Source organism: Falco rusticolus, chromosome 9 (genome assembly GCF_015220075.1).
Source record: "Falco rusticolus isolate bFalRus1 chromosome 9, bFalRus1.pri, whole genome shotgun sequence".
Lineage (NCBI taxonomy): Eukaryota > Metazoa > Chordata > Aves > Falconiformes > Falconidae > Falco > Falco rusticolus.
Genome location: NC_051195.1, coordinates 31,961,523 through 31,981,777, shown reverse-complemented (window position 1 = coordinate 31,981,777; position 20,255 = coordinate 31,961,523). Strand labels below are relative to the sequence as shown.

General features: G+C 38.3%; 1 long non-coding RNA gene across 1 annotated transcript; it reads right to left on the bottom strand.

Annotated features, from left to right (window-relative positions):
• Positions 1 to 4,740: 4,740 nt before the first annotated feature.
• LOC119153160 lies at positions 4,741 to 16,025 on the bottom strand. Its single transcript, XR_005106081.1, has 3 exons — positions 15,974 to 16,025; positions 14,608 to 14,689; positions 4,741 to 4,879 (listed from the first exon to the last, which is right to left on the bottom strand). It is a non-coding gene; the product is annotated as an uncharacterized LOC119153160 (long non-coding RNA).
• Positions 16,026 to 20,255: the final 4,230 nt, after the last annotated feature.

The following is a 20,255-nucleotide window of genomic DNA, read 5'->3' as shown; positions in this document are numbered from 1 at the left end:
GCTTAGCTCCACATTAAATTGCTCCAAATCATCTTTGGCTCCTTCTAGGAAAAGCTGGTGATCATGGGACTTGAATGCCTTTCCAGGAGGTAATGGATTTCTTGTACTTAAAGATTTACAAAACCACTGCCGATTTTACTCTTGTTTTTTGTATGCCTCTTAAAGCCTATTCCCAATACCCTGATGCAGAAACTTCTTTTTCCAAAACTGCCTAAGAACGTTCTCAATGTTGCTGTTAACCCAGAGTGCTCACTGTGATCATCTATTAAAGACATTCCTTTCCACCTTCTCCAAATCCACTTTCTTTCTACGTGTTTTCACCATTCAGTATTCCCAAGCTGGTTCATATACATGGAAAACCCATTTGTAGTAATTAGACAAAATTACTTACACCTGCTCAACAACAGTGCATTTTTGTCTACAGTAAAGGACATTTTCTCCAAAGACTGCATTTTAAATCAAAAAAGAATCCAAGATGTTTTCATCTTCTTCCCCTCTTACTGTCCGCTCCCAATTCCACTTATTGGTTTTGGCCTTTGAAGTCACCCAGTAGTTATTTTTCAGTATTAAATCCAGGAGAGTGCTGAGCTTAACACCAGCTTTTGTGTAAGCACAAGTACGTTAAGCTGAGTTTAATGGGTGTGGGTGGCACCCACTATGACAGTAGGCATGCACAATTTCAGTCCTGCAACTGCACGTAGCTGTGCCATTGAGCACTAACAGCAAGTGGAATGATTCATGCCCACACAGGGCAAACAGGATTACTCTACTGCACACATACAGTGTACTTCCTCAGCACTAGATTTTTTCCTTGAGCGAAGGGTGTATAAGCAATATAATACCTGAAGTGGCAGGTAGCAAAACATCAAAAATCCAATAATAATAATAAATGGAGTTTCCCAGATAAACCAGCTAGAATCAAACCATACACAGGCCATTAAATGTTTACATAAATTTAATAAGCACTAAATCTTTCACTGCAAGACATCACTTTCCATTCAATCCAGTGGCAGCTTCCAGAACAACGATGCTCACATGAACCCATTTAAAACACTAGCTGAACACCTTGTAAACTTTAATGTGTTTTTCCCCACAACCACCACTACTAAGTCAGGAAGTATTTTTATCCCCATTTACAAGATGAGGAATTTTATAGAGCAATTCCTTCATTTGCTTAAGTACCCAGATGCCCAGAATGAAACTAAACTTGGCTTTCTCATATCCCAGTCTCCTAATGTAGCCACTGGTTGATTTGAACCTCTTTTCAGCCACTCCTTTTTAAACCTGCAAGGCAGTATCTCTGCAGTATGTCTTCATTGGACTGTATACAATGAAACCTCCAGCATGTTACGGAATAAATATCCACACCAACAGTTTCAATCTCCTTACCTTTCCTTTCCCTGCAATTTGTTACAGCTCTTCCTATCCTAAGCCAGGAGAACAGGCATGGAAAACCTGTACATATTTGGTTCTAGGCAGAAAATGGACCTATCTCTGTCCCCAGCTTTGCATTTCCCACGGCATCTGCATCATGACTGACTGCTTCTGGTGTCAGATATGGCATGACTTTGTCCCCAGGTTGTTAAAGACAACACAAAAAAAGACTAGTCCTTTAGTGCTTTTTCTCCTAGCCTCTCTCCAGTCTGACAGCTTTCCTATGTGCCACATCCATACATATTCACATTAAGTATTTTTACCCTTTTAAATATTTTTGAATTTGTAATATTCCTTTCTAGGGTAACAAGGAATTTCAGGGCATCAGATCCTTTACAGTGGTACAGGTATATTACAGCCACAATGTATCCCATATCTATTTAAAAAACAAGCATACAAAACCAAGAAAACAGTTCTTATTAAAAATAACAGTAAGATATCAGGTTTGTCTGATTTCAATTCACTATTGAAAAACACATACTGAGTTTTTTCCCCATTTCCACTAATGTATATGTCTGTCTCTATTTCTTTCAAGGTTTGAGCCATCTATTTTGTATATTATTATATACAAATCAGCACACAACCTACTGACTAATCTACTCCAGAAAATGACAACCCAGAGACCTCAGCAGCAGAACAAGTGCCAGGAGCTGCCTTTTGGAGCAGATAGAAGGTTATTCCAGGCTGCAGTGGAAGGCCACCTTTTGGATAAAGCTGGTAATGATTTTCTTTCAAAGCCAGACCAGCAAGACCTGCAGAAAGACCAGATTTTTTCAGGGTGTTTAAAGAATCTGATCTTCTGATATTAATTATAATAATTTTGGGAACTTCCATAGGGCCTGTTCCATGTGCCCGGTAGAGCATGGGAAGTCGTTACTGGCTTTGGTGGGAAATAATGAGCCTTTTTTAGGCCATCTGAGAAATCTAGTCATAAATACCTTTTTCTACCTTTGTTTTTTTGGTATTACTTAAATAGATTTGTTGTTTCCCCACAGAGGTGATAGGTACTACAGAGACAAAGTATATGACATAAACATTCAATACAAGAAAACAATGACAACTCAGCAATAAGGTCCTTAATTATTGTTATTGAACCTTGCAGCCATAATAGGTTTTCTTTTATTTTCTGGATTCCATTCAACAGTTTCAACATTTTCTTTAGATACTACACAGAAAAGAAATACCAAACAACAAATAATTACAAAACTCTTCTTCTGGCTGTCAAAAAATAAAATAAAATAAATCTTGAGATGCTATACCCAGAAAGATAAAAATACAAGGAGCCTACAAATTCATTTTCAAATATTAGGTTCCATAGGCACAACCCTGACTTGGAAATAGAAGTCAAGTTACTGAGGGGTGTTTGCGAGTGTTGAATTTGTTATTATTTGTGCTTGAATTTGTTTATGTTGCTTTTGGGCTGTTTCGCTTAATGCCTCTGGGAGCTGAACTGGCATACTGTATATTTAAAAGAAATGCAATAAAAACAATTTAGCACCTTTCCCCTGTGTCTGCATTTGTTATTTCCTACTCACAGGAGAGAATAAATTGTTAATATATATATTTATCTATTTATATGTATATGCATATAGTTTTTTGGTTTTGGTTTTGTTTTTTTTTTACTGACAGAGTCAAGATTTGCTAAGCTACATGCAAAAACTTTGTCCCTAACAGGAGAAGGAATCATTTTCTCAGGAACAGGATTCATTGAAGTAAATTCTGGATACTTCTATACTCAAATGCCAGCAACTATTGCCTATGTAAATTCTCCATTTTCAGTATCAGTACCCACTCCAGTCTGTAACATTGTGGAGTTTATGGAAATCGAAATTGAGAGCTGCTGTGGTGGAAAAGAGTCACCAAGACCAAGACTAGGAACTCACAGAACCTGTGTTTAAAAATAAAATTTTACCCAATGTGTACTTGTAACTGCTTTGTAACTTTAGTAGGTCAAATGCCAATAAAAGGTCCTCTCCTTCTTTCTCATAAGGGCTGAACAATTATATAACACATCATAATGCTTCACTGGCAGGCCAGAACTTGCCCTACTTCTATAATCACAACGCATGAACACCATAAAAACTAGCTATACAGTATACAACAATGCATCCTTAGCACTGGCTTTCAAAACGAGCTGCACAGGGTGCAAAAGAATTAGGAAAGGTGGATCTCCTAGTGGATTTGTCTTGTGGTTGCATTCTCTGCTATCTAGCAGTGAGCTCCAGGTAAAGCTTTCTCCATGCTGGGACTCACACAGCTCTCTCCTACACATATTTTCTGGTTTCTAGTAAAACGCAAAATCATATGGCAGCACTTCCTCAGCTGAGGATACTTTCTGAGCTACCAGCTTTCATAATACTTGTAGTAATTTCATCTTTGAGATCTCTACCATTTGACCTTTTGTCCTATCTCATTGTAGTTGATCAATTAATTGAAAATAATTATTAGAGAGGATGGTAAAATAGAATGACAATTCATCTCCAAAGAGTGAATATATAAACCCTTTAGGCAACCAATATAAAAATCCATTTTGGTTCACTGAAACAAAATTCATAGATTCATTCTTTTTACTACAAGACTTTAATTCACAACCGTGGTGATGTTATCTGTTGAGCACTGCAGCTAAGAGCAGTTTATCATAGGTAGGCATTGCACAGAACTGATTTGGAAAAGCAAGCAGACATGCAGTCCAGCAGTGTGATGCATTGAACAATTGAGTCAATATGTCATATGACAAATTATATGCGAGTATTTTCACAGTATGTGTATAAACAGAAAAAGTGATGGTGGTCCTTTATTTGGGACCTGAAAAGTCAGAACAGTTAGTGCAAGTAAAGAAAGAAATGTAAAATATTATAGCATAAATTACAGAATAATTTAGGTTGGAAGGGATTTCTGGAGGTCTATAACCAAGCCCTCTGTTTAAAGCAGAGGTAACTGCAAAGTTAGATGCAGATACTCATAGCCTTGTCCTGTCCAGTCTTACAACTGTCCAAAGACAGAAAGTTCAGTGTCTCTGGGCAGTCTGATAAACTGGGCAAAAGTAATAGAACCTGTGTACCCATTTGCTGATGACACCCAGGTCTGCTTACCTGGTATCCAGGGTCTTTGTGTTGTTATCTGCTTTCCTCTCTTCCATCAGGATCTAAAACTACACTGTCACTGCACCTAAGGCTTCCCTGGACATCACATCCCTGACCCATTTTGCCTTATTCGCAAGTAAAAGGAATAATATACATTAAAATAGTACATATAACTCCTTCCTTTTGAAAGCCCCTGTTTTGCATGCAGGACACTTACCTTCCTCCTGGTAGGCTATTCCATCTCTCAAAAACACTGCTCATAGCTGAGTAGTCTTTTTCTCTGACAGAACTATCAGACTGTGGTGCTCCAATAATGGATGTTTTCTTTATCATGGAAAGAGGCAAGGATGATTCAAGTTTGTCTAAAATATTGGAAAAGAACAGTTCTAATCATAGCTCAAAGAGGGAACATCCATAAATAATAGACTCAACTGTCTCTAATTGACCCACATCTTCTCCTTTGATTGGATAGGGGGCTAGATCCAACAGTCTAGGTATATGGGACAATTCACATCACTTAGAATTGTCTTTAAATTATGTATCATGCATCTTCAGGACTGTTCTTAGGTCTCCATGAACCAGCAAGAAGTACTTTTTATTAAAATAAGTAACTTAGCTGGGTACAAAAGATTTAAATACAATTCCTGGTTTTGCTATTAGCTCCTGGCATGAAGCCAGCGAATCACTGCACCACTGTATCTCAGGAAACAGGAATATGGGGACTTGCTGTCTCAAACTGGGACAAAAGATGTATCTCATGGCTTAGTAAAATACCTAGTGGATTGGGAAATGCTCTTGCCTGTTTATCCTGGTAATGACTGCACACGATGCAATTAATATTTCATGTTTTGCTATCCCCAGCAATGTCTGTGGTACCATATTTACTGTTTCTATTTCAAACAACAGAAACACATAGCTGAGGCTAACCCATGTGAGCCCAAAGGAAACCAGCTGTTTAGCTCCACTGATCTGAACCCATAGTACTGACAGTCGAACTTATTAAAACTCTGTCAGCTAAGATCACCATACCATGGTAGTTACCGTACACCCCTTTACTCAGCAGGTGTCTATTAAAGCTTTAGTACTTCCAGAATTAACAGATATATTTTAGATTACATGAATCTCAGCTTACGAGATGGCTCCAGAAGACAGAACAGTGATAAATATTTTTATATGGCAAAGCCAGAGGCTGAAGAAATAAAACCATCTACATAAAAGCATATTAATAGGCTAACCCTGTGCATCTGGGTATTCTAGAGCATGTATTTCTTCTTCAGGGAGGATCTTATGGGATTTGTTAAATTGCTGATAGCTATTTCATTGTATTTTCTGAAGAGGAAGGAACCTGTTCCTCCATGACTGAAGAAAATCTAAATGGGGAACTGAGAAGCTGTGAAGGAACTATAATGAAACATTCAGTGGTTTAGCTTTGTTGCTTAATTTCTTATGTGATGAAAACTTCCTTAATATACAAAGCTGACAATATCTACAGATTTTTTAGAACATGCAGTGTCCAGCTGGGTTAGGACAGCAGCTCCCCAAAACTTAAAGAGAATGTAGTCATCCTGTCTATACTGTGTTGCTGAATGTACCTTTTTTTTATATATTTTGTTTATGTCATTCCAGCACTGCATCCCCAGCACAGTGTTTTAGTTCACCTAGGTGGTGATATTGTGATGTTTACCTCATGAGAATAATGTACACAAAACAGATAAGTACCTTTGGTGGTACCTCCCTCCACATGACGTGAGGACAGAGGAAAGAAAGTAACAGTTGTAGGAAAGAAGCTATAAAAGAATTTACTTTTCTGCCTCGTTTCTTACTCTTCTGTCTCAAGTGTACATACTATCAGGTATATAATAATGTGTAACTTGCCATATGCGAACCTAAAACTCTTCCAAAAAATACACATAAATAAATAAAATGAACCAGAGATGGTATGATGTGAGAAGTGATAACATGAAGGAAGAAAGGGAAATCACTTGGGGTCTCCTCAAGGCCACTTTCATAGAAAATGAAAAGATTACCTTTGCTGGAAGATACAATAATGGTTTAAGACATCAGAGTGCCAAATCAAGCATCTTTGAGCAAGAACTGTGGGAGCCATGGTTACTGAGTTGAGCTTATGCCAGTCTGCTTCCAGGGTTGTACCTCCTCTTTTATCATCTCTTAGCCACACACTAAAACGGAAGAAACTCTTCCTTTGGGAAAGCACAAAGGAATGATTATCTGCGTGTTCTTGTGAAAAGATAGAGCCATTTGAAGTGCAGTGTATATCACCTTTCTTTGTTTCAAATAACCTTCTGAATGAAGATACCGCTTAACAGATTGAATAACGGGTACAGGGGAGGCAAAGCAATGTGGTAATCCAGCATATCCCTCTAACAAATTCAATAAATTGTCTAGGTGACATTTCTGTGAGATGGAGACATAAGAATTGGTTTAAATCCTGTACCTAGTAAAACCTTCCAGATGTTCTAGCATCTCTGCTTTTTTTTTCTTCTTTAAAACAAACAAAAAAAAAGTTAATAAAATTGTGAGGAGAGTATAGGAAATAATTTGAGAGATGAATGAGAAATCTTGCATTCAGACAGTCAATAGGAGCAGTCTATTTAGCTCATGAAATGTACAATGCAGAGGTACCTTGTTTACAATAAGCAAACAATCTTGTGAGAAGAAAATACCAGATAATAAAAAGCTCGTTGCTTTGGTGGAGAACAACTAATAGCTGAAAACATGTTCAGTGAGAATAAAGGTCTAAATATCTTACACTGATGATGGTAATATACTGGAATAAATATAAAAGAACCAGGAGGATTTCCATTTCTAGATGTGGTTGCTGCTGCCAGAGACTGTCACACACAAGTTCTGGTAGCATGGGTGAGATGTGTTAAGACTGCTGTGGTCTTACTAGATGAGCTAATGGTCCCCCCGGCTTCAGAGTCTATCAACCTATTAATTAGCAGCAAATTAGCAGATGGTAGCAATAATAGGATATTATCTTGTAGCCAGTAAAAGAACAAGTAATATGCACATTGGCACATTGTATGACTAAGTAATACTGATTTTTAACAGCCTTACTTCTGCTATTTAAAATGAAGTGACATAAATTCTCTGACATGTCAGATGAACAGATTTAGCCACATAGTAGAGTGAGCTTAACCTTAGGGGACCTCTCCCACCCCTGTTTTGTCCTTAATTTAAAACACAGACATGAAAGAAAAAAAAAGCCATACATAGTCTTTCTATTAGAAAGTTTTGGGGTTCTTTTTTGAAAGATGAATGCAAAGTCTGATTTAGTACTTTAAAATTAATAATAATCATAAGAGGATATGAACCGTGCAAAATCTACATTTGAGAAAACATTTTAATGTTATCATGTTATTTTTGGCAACCTAAAATTCTTTAAGGTTTTTTGTAACCTAAAAAACTAGGTTAAAGTTTTGAGTTCCCAAGTTTTCCTTGGAAACATTAGCAAAAACACTTTCTTCAGTTTTTGCAAAGTTCTTTGGAGGAAGAACACCATATTGTTCACCCACGTCTGATAACACTTTCTTTCTGTTTGCTTTCCTTAATTAAAGTTAGCTTCTGGATACACCCTGTCAATTGTCATCCTGGAAATCTAGGAACAGAGCCAGGCAATGAAATCTTATCTTAGGTTACTCACAGAATCTCTCCTATACACTTTCCTTTGTCAAAAGGAAGATAGAAACTCCCTAAAAGAGTCATCCTGGAAACCAGTCCTAGGTTATGCTCTGGGCAATAAAACAGATAAATACTATCCTTGTGAGAGCAGCCTTTGTTAATGCCTACATCGACAGTCACTTTTCTCATCTATGGGAAGCAGCAATAATACTTTCCTTACTGGTAAGAGTAACTCCTTACTCATTACAAAGTTTAAGGCAATTGTCCTCCAGAAGCATCAAACTAAATCCACAGTACTAACTTACATTCTTTAGTATACAGATTTTTTTTCTGCATTCTGCATTTTTGGTCTAAATATTCCTACCGGAAAAGCTGGGATTTGTACACACAATAGCTCTGAATTTTGTGTGTGGACCAAGCCAGACAGAGTGATGCAGCTTCCTCATCTATTCTATCCCTTAATGGTTTTCTGTATGAAAAGGGAAAGAAACAATGAAGAGATAAGAAACAGAAGCCATTTGTGCTGGGTCCTGGCCTATTGCTTTCTTATAGATATCACAGATAATATACCTTTGCAATCCTCCTGTTAGTATGGAAGGGAAGAGTAAAAAAAACAACAAAACAAAACAAAATCCATTACAGAGGCCACACAGAGACTTATAATGGGATTAAAAAACAATAGGAAATGTCCTGAGCAAAAGGAGGGTTGCTTCAGGTCATACAAGGTCTCTGACCTACAGCATTAGTAGTGACAAGCTGGTAAGAAAAACTCTTTGGTTGGAAGTGCTCTTGGTCTCTAATATTAGTTACCTGGAAGACGTGGCAGAAGTCTGCTGTTTTGTCCTATGTAATTTTAAATACTTCAGACAATATAAAAGAATCAGCAGACAGTTATACTTCACTGAGTGAATATTCTGCATCATTAATGTGATTTTCCTCAGAATATTTCTCTCCTCTAACTTCAAATTTGCAAGTTTACGGAGGCTTCGTCACCTCTGTGGTTAGACAAAATGCGTTTAGACATTCTAGTAATTTCTTGGCTGCTTGTGCAGTTTCCTCAACTCCTTCCAGGTTCATTAGACAGCAAAGAGAGCAGGTAGCTGCTTTACTTGTGTGATCTGTCTGTCAGGTGTTTTACTGGATTTGTCTGACTGACATACCCATAATGAAGACTTTGATTTCTTTTTTGTTGTCTGTAAAGAAGAAAAAAACAAAAACAAAACCCAAACAACCAAAACTTGCAGTGCATAGTCCTTCATTAATCCACATTCTGGTTACATGTGGAAGAAAGATTCTATTTAAAGGCTCCGGGCAGTCCTGTCTCTCTCTGTATTTAGGCTCCTACCAAGCCTGACATTTTACATTTTATTGGTAGAGAGTAAAGGTGAGTTGTGGGAGGAAAAAAGGGAGGGTAGAATGAAGTGGTTTATTTCTTTTAGGTAAGGACTGAATAAAGGAGAAGATAATATTTCAAAAACAGAAGAGATGGAAGAAATGAAGAGAGACATGGAAAAATAAGGAAGTGACAGGAAAGAAGCAAAAATATTATTATTGCATGTCCATTTTTGGTATGTGTAGCTACCATCATCGTTGTGATTTAAAGAAGATGAAAGCCAGATTTCCAGCTTTGGCTAAGAAAGATTATCTTGCACTACTTTTAATACCAACAGAGTTCAGTTTCAATTGTGCTGAAAAATGGTGTGAAAGGAATATAAAGAATGAAATTCTGAAAAAAACCAACATACATTACAGCCTCCGAAAATTAATTGCTGCACAGCATGAAAATATTAGGCTAGAATACCCAGTAGATAGACTGGCGAGATACCAGATTTGTGAACACTATTACTTCAGGGTGAAAATGTCAAAGCCTATTGTACTAAAATAAAAATTCCATTGGTTATGGCAAATAATCACCAATTGAATCAGAAATATTCTGTCTATTATCCTATTGTATAAACATCACATTCTTTCCATCACTCGAATATATAATCACTGCCCTTGTTTACATAGCTTGTGTCAGGCAGAATGTGATTTTTTTTTGATAATTTTTTTTGCCAAAATATAAAGCACTACAGGCTTATTAAATCCTAGCTATAAACTCTTTCTTGAGGAATAAAAACAAGCTGCTTTGAAAGGCTAAAATGGCTGTTGGCTCACCCGAAGTGATTTGTAGGGAACAAGGGAACATGCACAGAATGTGGTATTGCACAGAGAGCAGCACCTGCTTTTGCAGCTAAGCCAGGGTAGGGTGGATGATAGCTGTAGATCACACCATAGTGAGGCCTGAGCAGGACCAGGCAGATTCTCTTGCTTCCTCAGAAAATTTCAGGGTAGATTCAGTGGTGAGCTTTACCAGAGGAATAGCCTTGACACCTGTTCATGAGTCACTATCTCCCTGAAAGTCTGAAGAGCCATTTCTATTTGTGCAAGACTTCATTCACCCTAGAAAATGCATCATTTTGGATATTTATGGTTGCAGAAGTGGTGGGTGGCTGGGAACTGAGGATGCTGCTGTTTCAAACCAGGCAACACAAACTTATACAATGAGAGAGAAGGTCTGTGCTATTTCTGCCCCTTTCCAGCTACTCAAGACAGCATACACTTTGGGTGGTATGACAGGGAATAGGCTGTTTTCTGCCTTTCAATCATATTATGATTTCATCTGGTTCTGATTAACTTTTTTTTTTTTTTAAATGAAAAATGTAGGAAAGGAAACAAGTGCCATTCCCAAGGTCAAACTATAAATCCATGGCAAACTTTGGAATAGCAAGTAGCCTCCAGCCTGTTGGTTTGTGCTTATAAAGCAAGACTGTGCAGGACATTTATACTTCCCTTTCATCATGAGCTTCCTAGAATATTCACTTTCCTACCCATGCAGTGTTGTATATCATAATGAAGAGACCTTCTGTGGTTACTGTCAATTTTGTCAAGCATCAACAGCTGTCTAAGCACACATGGATTACCATGATTGAGTAATCCCCGTCAGGAGTGTGGTTGACGTTATGTCTCTGGCACTGAGCTACAAGCATGTTCTTTTCCCCCCAACTATGCCTTTCTGTAGATTTTGCAGTTTAAAACTTGAAATATGGAGCATGGAAAAGCAGATAATTTATCCAATTATCTTACATTCTAAAGTCTTATCATTATGTACAATATAAATAGAAACTGTTAATATAATTTAATATTCAATTGCTTTGGCCTTCAGAATATCATATATTTCCTTTGATCATGGAAAACTATGCACCTTTCACACAAACATTTGCATTAAAATAAATCACATAGTGTTATGCAAAAGCTATGTAAAATATAGATCACCACATCGAGAGGCTTTGGCAAAGCCATGTTTCCTTGTGGTTACTACTGAAGAATGGGAGGCGAGATACCCCCATTCCTAGTCCTGGCCATTCATTTATCTGCAGATGAAGTGCAGTTGCACTAAGACTTGGTGCTGTTATCTCTAAGAGGGGATAATAATGCTGGTGGATAAGGAGACTTAATGAACCTTAAAGTCCTTCAGAGCTTCTTGGATGAGAAGGACCATATAAATTCAAAGTATTATTACAAAATCCCCTAGCACCTGCTCCACTGGGAAGATGATCTGAAAAGTCTTTTTTCCCCTCCTAATCTGTTGTAAAATAAGTGACTGAGCAAGAGCCTTCAAAGGGTGGAGTCAGCAGGTGAAAGAACTAGAGAAGGCTTTTGCAGTCAGAGTGAAGAAAGGAAAGTGCCCTACTAGCTCAGCAGCCTTTGCAACCTCTTCAAAGAAGGACAGGGGTCATCTCAGGCACATGGATATGTCTCCTATCTGCCTGACTGGTGTGGTATCAAGAAAGTGGTACAAAATGATGAGCCAGGGCCTTTGGAAGAGGCAAACAGGAGCAGTAAGTCAGGACTAGAGACTGGTGGGGAAGGCAGAGTTGTTATGAAAGGGTTTGTAACACTGTCAGCCACGGCCTCTTTTTCTTCCCTAATGGGGTGTCAGAGAAAACCAAGAGGCAACCCCATCTCCCAGAATTCATGGACACCCTGCTCTAAGCCTTTCAGTCAGACTGAGGTGACCTGTCTCACTGTTTTCTTCCAGTGGGCTGATCACATTGAGTTGGTTGTGCACTTTTTCCTGGACTGAGCACAGCAATAAACTCCTGAGGAAACCTTTGCCTGGCAAGGCACAAACATTTCCTTTTCCTCCAAAGAAGCAGTGGGGGAAATGGGTCTTTCACCCTGCATACAAGAAACAACTCATTTCCCATTGGGTGGTGAAGGCAGACAGGTCACTGCTCTGGGGAATTCCTCTCTTTTAAAGCTTCAAAGTACATGTTAGACTTAAGAGCTGGTTTATGCTGTATTTGCCCTCATCATTTATTATGCTGTGGTATGCTCTTTTTAGTTACTCAACAGCTTTATTAAGAGATTCCTTGGGTCAGATAACCCTTAAATATTGTAAAATTTGACTAATTCACATGAAAGCAATGACCATAAAGCATTCATTTTGTAGCAAATTAGCTGCAATTAGAATCAGGGCTTTTCTGTTTGTTTGTTTTCTGAAGGATAGTTAAAACCGTGTGATCAGAGATAAACATTTATAACGTACCAAGAATGTGTTCCTTCCCACTTGCTCCCTGCTCCCCAGAATGCTAATGCTTTGAACCCACAGGAATCAAGCAATCTCCAACAGCGTAGTATTGCAGTCTAAAAGTAGACAGATCTTTAGGTAAAACTGCAGGGGACATTTTAGACTGACAAAGGACTTGTACTTTAATGTGCCTAGGGCCCTGGTAGTAGCACAGGCTCTTTACTGATCAGTGAGGCAAAGGGACTTACATTTTGCTCCTCTCACCTCCAGCAGCAGAGTTGTTTCTAATGATAGGTTACAGACCCAGACTAGGGCTTTCAGAAGTCTCTTTGGGTCATATTCACAAAGGAGCTTAGATTTCACAGTCCTGAGCTACCTTTTGTCACTTACTGTGAATTGCTCTGGGCTGTCTGTAATGTAAATAATGGCCTGATTAAAACCTTCACATGTGGAGGTTGTCACATATTCAGCAAAAGGCTGTGGCTTTCTTTTAATAATAGGGAAAACAGAAGCTAGAGTTGTTCTGTGTGTGCAAACCCTCCTAACAGAAAATACTCTTCACACCTCTCTCTTTCACACCCCAATGATGGAGAATTGTCTATGAGAAGGTAACTAACACTGTAGACAAGGGGAGACTCGTGAATATAGTTCATCTCAACTTGCTTCCCTGTAGCCAAACTGGGGAAATAGGGGCTGGATGGGTGGACTACAAAGTGGGTGCAAAACTGGCTGGACCGTTCAAACAACTTAACAGTCTGAAGCCTAAATGATGCCCAGCTAAGAGTGATATTGTTCCTCAGGTGTCGTGGACCAATACTGTTTAACATCTTCACTGACAACTTGCTTGTACAGAAGAGAGCACACCCTCAGACAAGTCACAAGTGACATCTCATAAGGCAGGGGAGAGGGAGCTGTTGGTAGCTTGGAGGGTAGGGTTGTTGTTCAGAGAGACCTTGGCAAGCTGGGAAAGTTTGGAAAGTTCCCATTCCAAATGGGAATTTCAGGAAGTTAAAAAATTTCAAATGCAAGTCCTGCACCCAGGAGAGAATAAGTCCATGCAACAGCATAAGCAGGGCACTGACTGCACAGGGAACAAGTTCTGCAGAAAAGCACACACAGATGCTGGTGCACAACAAATTGAACGTGTGTCAGCAGAGCATCCTTATAGCAATGAAGGCTGAGTACTGGTCTGTGTTAAAGAGAGCATAAATAGCAGATCTAAGGAATTAATTAATCCTACTACTTGGCACTTGGTTAAGTTGGCCTCTGGAGTAGTATCTGGTTTTGGGCCACCCATGCAAGTGAGACATGAACATACTGATGCAAGTCCAGGAGAGAGAAAGGGGTCTGTCAAACCTGCGCCAGGGAAGACTAACAGGAGAGCTAGCTGTTGCTTTCAGCATGAATTGGACAGTCATTCCTTTCAGCAGAAGCAGAAGCCAGACTTCAGAGTGCAGGGGAAGAACAAGAGAGAGCAGCCACAAGTTGCAGCAAAGGGAATTTCACAGAGGGAAACAGAAAATCTACCATGGCAGTAGCCCTGGACCAGACTGCCCAAGAGGCTCTGGACTATCCATTCAGGTGGGTTTTTGGAATTTAGCTAAACAATGCCCCAAGCAAGCTTTTCTAACTTTGAGTGGGAGCTTAGAACCGAGACTTCCAAAGGTCTCTTCCAAGGCAAATTATTCAGCAACTCTAAAAAAACATTGACATCTTTCCCCCCTTTTCATCCTGTTTTTTAGCTTGACCAATTAAAATCTTTCAGGGAAAAATGCTGTCATTAACAGAGACAACTGTTAAGAACTAACTGGATAATCAGAACACAAGCTCTATTTCTAAATCAAAAGATAATTAAAGCAGGTAACTACTCACGCGTATGATTGCTGGAGGAAGGACATGGAACAGGAAGTCACTTATGTGATACCATCTTGCTCAGTCCAGCATGAAGACTTCCCTATTATGCACAGAACATTAAAAGTTAAGTGTAAATATACATGGGTTCCTGATAAGCTTTACACTTACTGCTTCACGTAAGTTGGTATAAAATCCCCACTGGGACAAGGCAAGGCTTCTGAAATTTGAGAATAATGTTGCCTGTCTCTGATTTAAGCAACATTAATTTTGAACACAATGACTCATATTCTACTCCAGAGTAGTTCCAATTTTTTTGGTATTATTGTACTAGTATGAAAATTGTTTCTTCTCAAAACAAGAAATAGTTTGACAACACAGGTTTACCACAACATACGAAGTCTTACATCAATAAAAGCAATCATCTATTCTAGAGCAATTGTAAGGTGAAGAACCCCTGTAGGCTGACCTATCCTAAAATAAATGTCTAAGTTGAGAGGAACTTATTCCCATTCATTGAAAAGCGAACCTTGATAGTTAGCCCATGTTTTACACTTAAGATCTGGGTAGCTATGCAAAAGTGTTACAAAAATACATTTCACTGCAGTAGTAGTGAAGTGGTTGATGAAAAAGTGAGGTAACCTACAAATCTGTTGCTCCTAAACAAGCAATGAGAAGCTCTATCTCCTCTATGTATTGCTAAAATTAAACATGGGCAAGCTGCATTCTTCTGCATTTACCCTTGATTACACCATTGATTTGATGCTGGTTGCCAGTGAAGCTTAATAATGAACTCAAGTATTTATCACCAGAATTGAGTGAAATAAGTTCACTAGCTTTGTTCCAAACCTGGTTCATAACACAGAGGTTCTCCTCATTGTAATTTACATTATTTGCATTATTGGCAGTTCTCCCAACAATACTGTATTAGGCTGAGAATTGCAAGTCAAGCATATATTTGTTTTAGTATCACTTAGGCAATTATTCATTGCAAAGAAGGATTTGCTTTCTCAGTTTAGATATCACTGTGGTTTACAGACCCTTTCAAAAAAAAACATCTATTTCAAATTGAACTGCTAAATTTACTACTAGGCAGAAGTTCAGAGCCAGAAGCTATGGGGCTGATTCATGAATGTAAGCCAAAAATGGATGCCCTTATATTGAGCCTGTCAAATGTATTGATGCTTGTTAACACCATATAAATCTTAGTTAAAAGGTTTTCTAATTCTTGGGGGTTTGTGGGTTTTTTTGTTTGTTTGTTTTGTTTTTTATTTAATCCTACATCAGAATCTGAAGGCACCACCTATAAGGAGACAGCAAAGAAAAGAAATAAAAGTAAATCTAGGAGCTGAGAAATTAACATAAATAGAACTGTTCTTTCACTTACTTTACATGGCCTCAGCATTCAAGATGGGTTTGGATTGACAGTTTTTCATCTGGAGTCAAAAAGCAAATTCCCAGGTTAAAACAAGCATCTTCTAGAAAAATTCTAACAAGTCCATTCATCTTTGCTACAGTAAAGAAGGAACGTCCATTTGTTTCCCCACCATTGTAAGTTTTAGAGACTTAATTGTTTCCTAAGATTCAAGATTTGAAGAACATATTCTGAAGGATGTGGGAGAACTAAGGGGTGCTGTTCACAGGTGTCACCTTCTCCCACGTTAAGCCTAACTGTGGCTTCCAGCTGTCTTAGGGCCTCTGGAATGACTGGCAAGAGTTCTGTCCCACATCCAGGGCTTGATTTGGAAAACTGCCTGAAGCTGTGCACTGACAAACAATTAAAGATTCTAATTAGCTAAATCAGTAATCCTAATATTCCTGTTTGTTTCCTTTTTATTCCCCCCCTGCACCCTCCTTTCTGTGTAAAAACAATATTACTTAATCAGGAACTGGTTTACCTTGGTTCTCTTTGTGCAATAGATCAGCATTACTGAACAAAGCAGAGGTAACAGATGAGTATACTAATTGGGGATGTCAGAGCATTGGGGATTTCATTAATGACTGAGAAACATCAAACGCTTCCTCATGCCCCATCATGCTCCTTACCTGTGGAAAATGAAAAGCTGGTTAAGCCCTTTTGTAATTTAGTGGCACTTAAAAGTTGATACCAAAGGAGGCATCTTGTCAGATCAAGTGACATGAACACTGAGTTTTATTTTGTCAAACAGACTATTAGAACAGAACCAAACCAATCTGTGAGAGTGCTTTATTCTAAGACTGAATTTTACTCAGCCAAAAATAACCAAAATCTCTCCAGAGAAAAAATTGGTCGACAGGCTCTCTATGCAAGAATATATTCTAATGCTTTACAAACCTTTCAAAAGTCTCTTGGCCACTCACACAATAGAGGAACGGAGAGAACAATATAGGGTTTCGTACAACTCTACTGATGCAACAAACTAGGAGGCAGGACTCCTGGTTTGGTCTGTGAGCTCCACTGCTGTCTGTTGGCAAGACTTCTTTCTGTTCCTAACCCACCACTCCTCCACTTCTAATAACAAAACATCGATTCCCCAATGTACTTTTTATAAAATGTTTTGATATTTGAACAGAAGCAGCATTGCACAGGCTGGATTCTGCAAACCTTCAGTGTATAAATCAGATTCTCTACAATGTGTGCTTTATTGGGAAAAAAATTTGATTCACTGAAACTGATTGCTTTTGTTGAAATGTAACAATTGGACAAAAGTTCCCTCAAGTCAGGTGGTATTTCAGACAAGTGAGAACAAAAGAGATTTTATTCACTGTTTTTCACTGCCAGAGCTGCCCCTCTTCATCTGAATAACCGACTGCAGGAGGCTGACCTGACAATCAGCTGGCTGAGACCATCAGGTGGGTGCCCAGAATAAATTTCTCCTCAATAAGGACAGAAAGGGATTAGGTCCTGCATCTCCACATTGCTAGCTGTGCACATTAACCTGAGTGTCTTGACATGGTTTGCTCTCACAGTGTTCCCAGCCTTGGGCAGGAGATAAGCTTTCACTAATATTTGTTTCAGCTGCACAGTGAAAGGTATGGTTGAGTGTATTTCTGCGTCGAGTGATCTGAAGGATCAACTGCTCATTGTGGCGATTTACTTCTCTGTCCTTTTTAACAGGATATGTATTTCTACTCTGGTACATCTAGGAGGTTCTGAGAAGAAACAATACCCTTTTCTAGTCAGCAGAAGTACTGAATGAATGTCTGCAAAGTTAGAATTTATTGCAAAATTTAGCTCTATAATGGAGCATCTATAAAGTTATTGGATAGTTTAGTTACAGACAGCTCTAGACAGCATTTCATTATTGTTGACATTTCTGTGGCATCAGTATGAGCCTAGACTATTAATTCACTATAAAACACATTGGAAAATAAGAATTTCTTTTCATAGAGGTCTGCCAAGTTCAGAGGAAGTTTAGTAATCAGGATTCAATCTTCTGATGTTCTGTTTTGATCAGATCTGGTTGAAATTACTTGTTGGATGCTCTTTTAACACAGGGCGATGTTATGAAGAACTTAGTTGCAGTGACTCAACCAGCAGATAAATTTGCTTCTAACTGTAGAATAAAATTAGATCTATTCTTGGTAAGTGACCATTCAAAAATCCTGGTCCCTGCTAAGAGCAGTATTGTTAACTTTTTAAGTATCAGTCTGCTCTCCAGAGCACTATTAAATCTTTAACTTACAAACCCTTTCCCTTCTGAGGCAACAGAATGGATTTTGTCCCAGAACTTTGCACAGATAACCCTCACAGCCCTTCATTTTTACAAAAGGAAAGTCCAGAGATTAACTAGCAATTATTTTCTCCTGTTAAATAATAAACATTTTAAAAAGAAAATGCTTTTTGACTAAAAGTAAATTTCTCTGGGGAAAACTGTTAATTTCTAACCTGAGATTTTCAGTGAAAATAAGGAAATTGCAGTAATTTTTTTACTTCCAAAATTTGTTTTTAAATCCATCTTTTAAAAAAATACCATTTTTTCTTGCTTTTTTTTTTTTTTTTTTAACTGTTTGCTGTCTAATTTAATGAGAAAAACAATATTTTTCCACTGAGGCTTTGTTACAGAGTTAATTAAGCCATATTTTCAAAACTAGCTAAAATTCCCCCAGATCTAAACTGGTACTGTGGAATCCTGTCATCAGTGAATAATACTGTTCCTTATAGTCAATTTTTTCCCCTAGAATTTTTTCTTCCTTACTTTTATTACTTTCTACTTACTTACTTTCCAACTTTTACAGTTAGTTAATAATAAGTATGTTAAGATTTACTGGAAAGATTAATAGTTATTTTGATGAGTCTTCCTCTATGAATATATTTTTCTCCTAATAATAACTGAAGTGTGTAAAATATCCAACTGGGATAAAAAGAGAAGGAAAAAAAAGGCCACACATCATCAAACAGTTTATCACCATGGAAAATATCACAAAATAGCCCATAATTATGGAAAATCAAATATAAGTGAGCCCATAAAGCAAACTTCTTTCTTTCAACATGCAGTCAGGGGAAGAAGAAAAAAAAAACCCAAACCAACCCAAAACTACATGAGCTGAAATATGCATTAATGTTGTAATTCAACAAAGCTAAACTTTGTAAAGCACACGATTAAAACTTTTTGGGAGTCTAAACAAAGCTATATTTTTTACCATACTGAATATAAGTATGTAATAAAAACTTCATAAAATAAGAAAACCGTAGTTTTCATACACTGGTGAGCACATGAGTGTATGTTCCTTTATTAACAATTCAGACTTCTTTTTGTAGCTGAACACTACATTATGGTTTCAGATGGAAATCATGATGCAAAGGCAAAACATCACTGTAGGCTACAAAATCAACAATTTCTAACACAGGTGAGGGAATAATTTTGCTTTGCACCCCTCTACACCTATACTTTTCAGGGTTAATGGTTTTGGGGACCATCTTTTCAGTATGCAGATTCAGTCAGGCCAAATATGGGATTTTGATACAAAAACACCGCCCTCCCAAATGTAGGATTTATCTGCATAGTATCAAGTGTTAAAGCACTGGGTTCTTTCCATTTTTGTCTTTTATGATGCAGATGTAAACCACAGTAAAAGGGGAGAAAGCTCTCCATTCCTCCACACACTTCAGAAAGAACTTCATTTTAACTGTGAACTTTTATTGTCTCCTGTCAAAAGGGGCTTTCTGCAGAAAAGGTGTCCCCAGCCATCTGTTCACAAGGGATGTTGTTAGTTGGCAAATTTGGTTGGGTTTTGTTGCTCTAATTCATTTTTCAAAAACCTCAGACTTCCCAAATCTGGCAGCAGATGCAGAGTAACAAATTTGTGTCTGTCAGCCCGATATTCCCCAATGTGATGCCTGTGAGCATGCTGATTATACATATGCAACTAATTAGGACCATGGCTGGGATAGGTTAATGGATTGATTTACCTCCATACCCAGTTAAGTGGCAACCTCATGAGCACACAGAGTAGCAGCCACTGTCCCATGATTTCCAGCTGCCTGAGTCTGGCCGCCCAACCTGGAGAGGCTGGTCTGCCCATGTCCTCAGTCACAGATCACCTCCTGGGAGCTGTGAGAGGGCAAAGATGCTTCAGTGAGGCAGGGGGTGGGGGATAAACAGGTAATCCTGTAAACCCCATTTTGCTGCTTTGTTTCCTTTTCACGAGGCACTAAAGGCCTCTGGCACTGTTTTAATGGCCTGTCT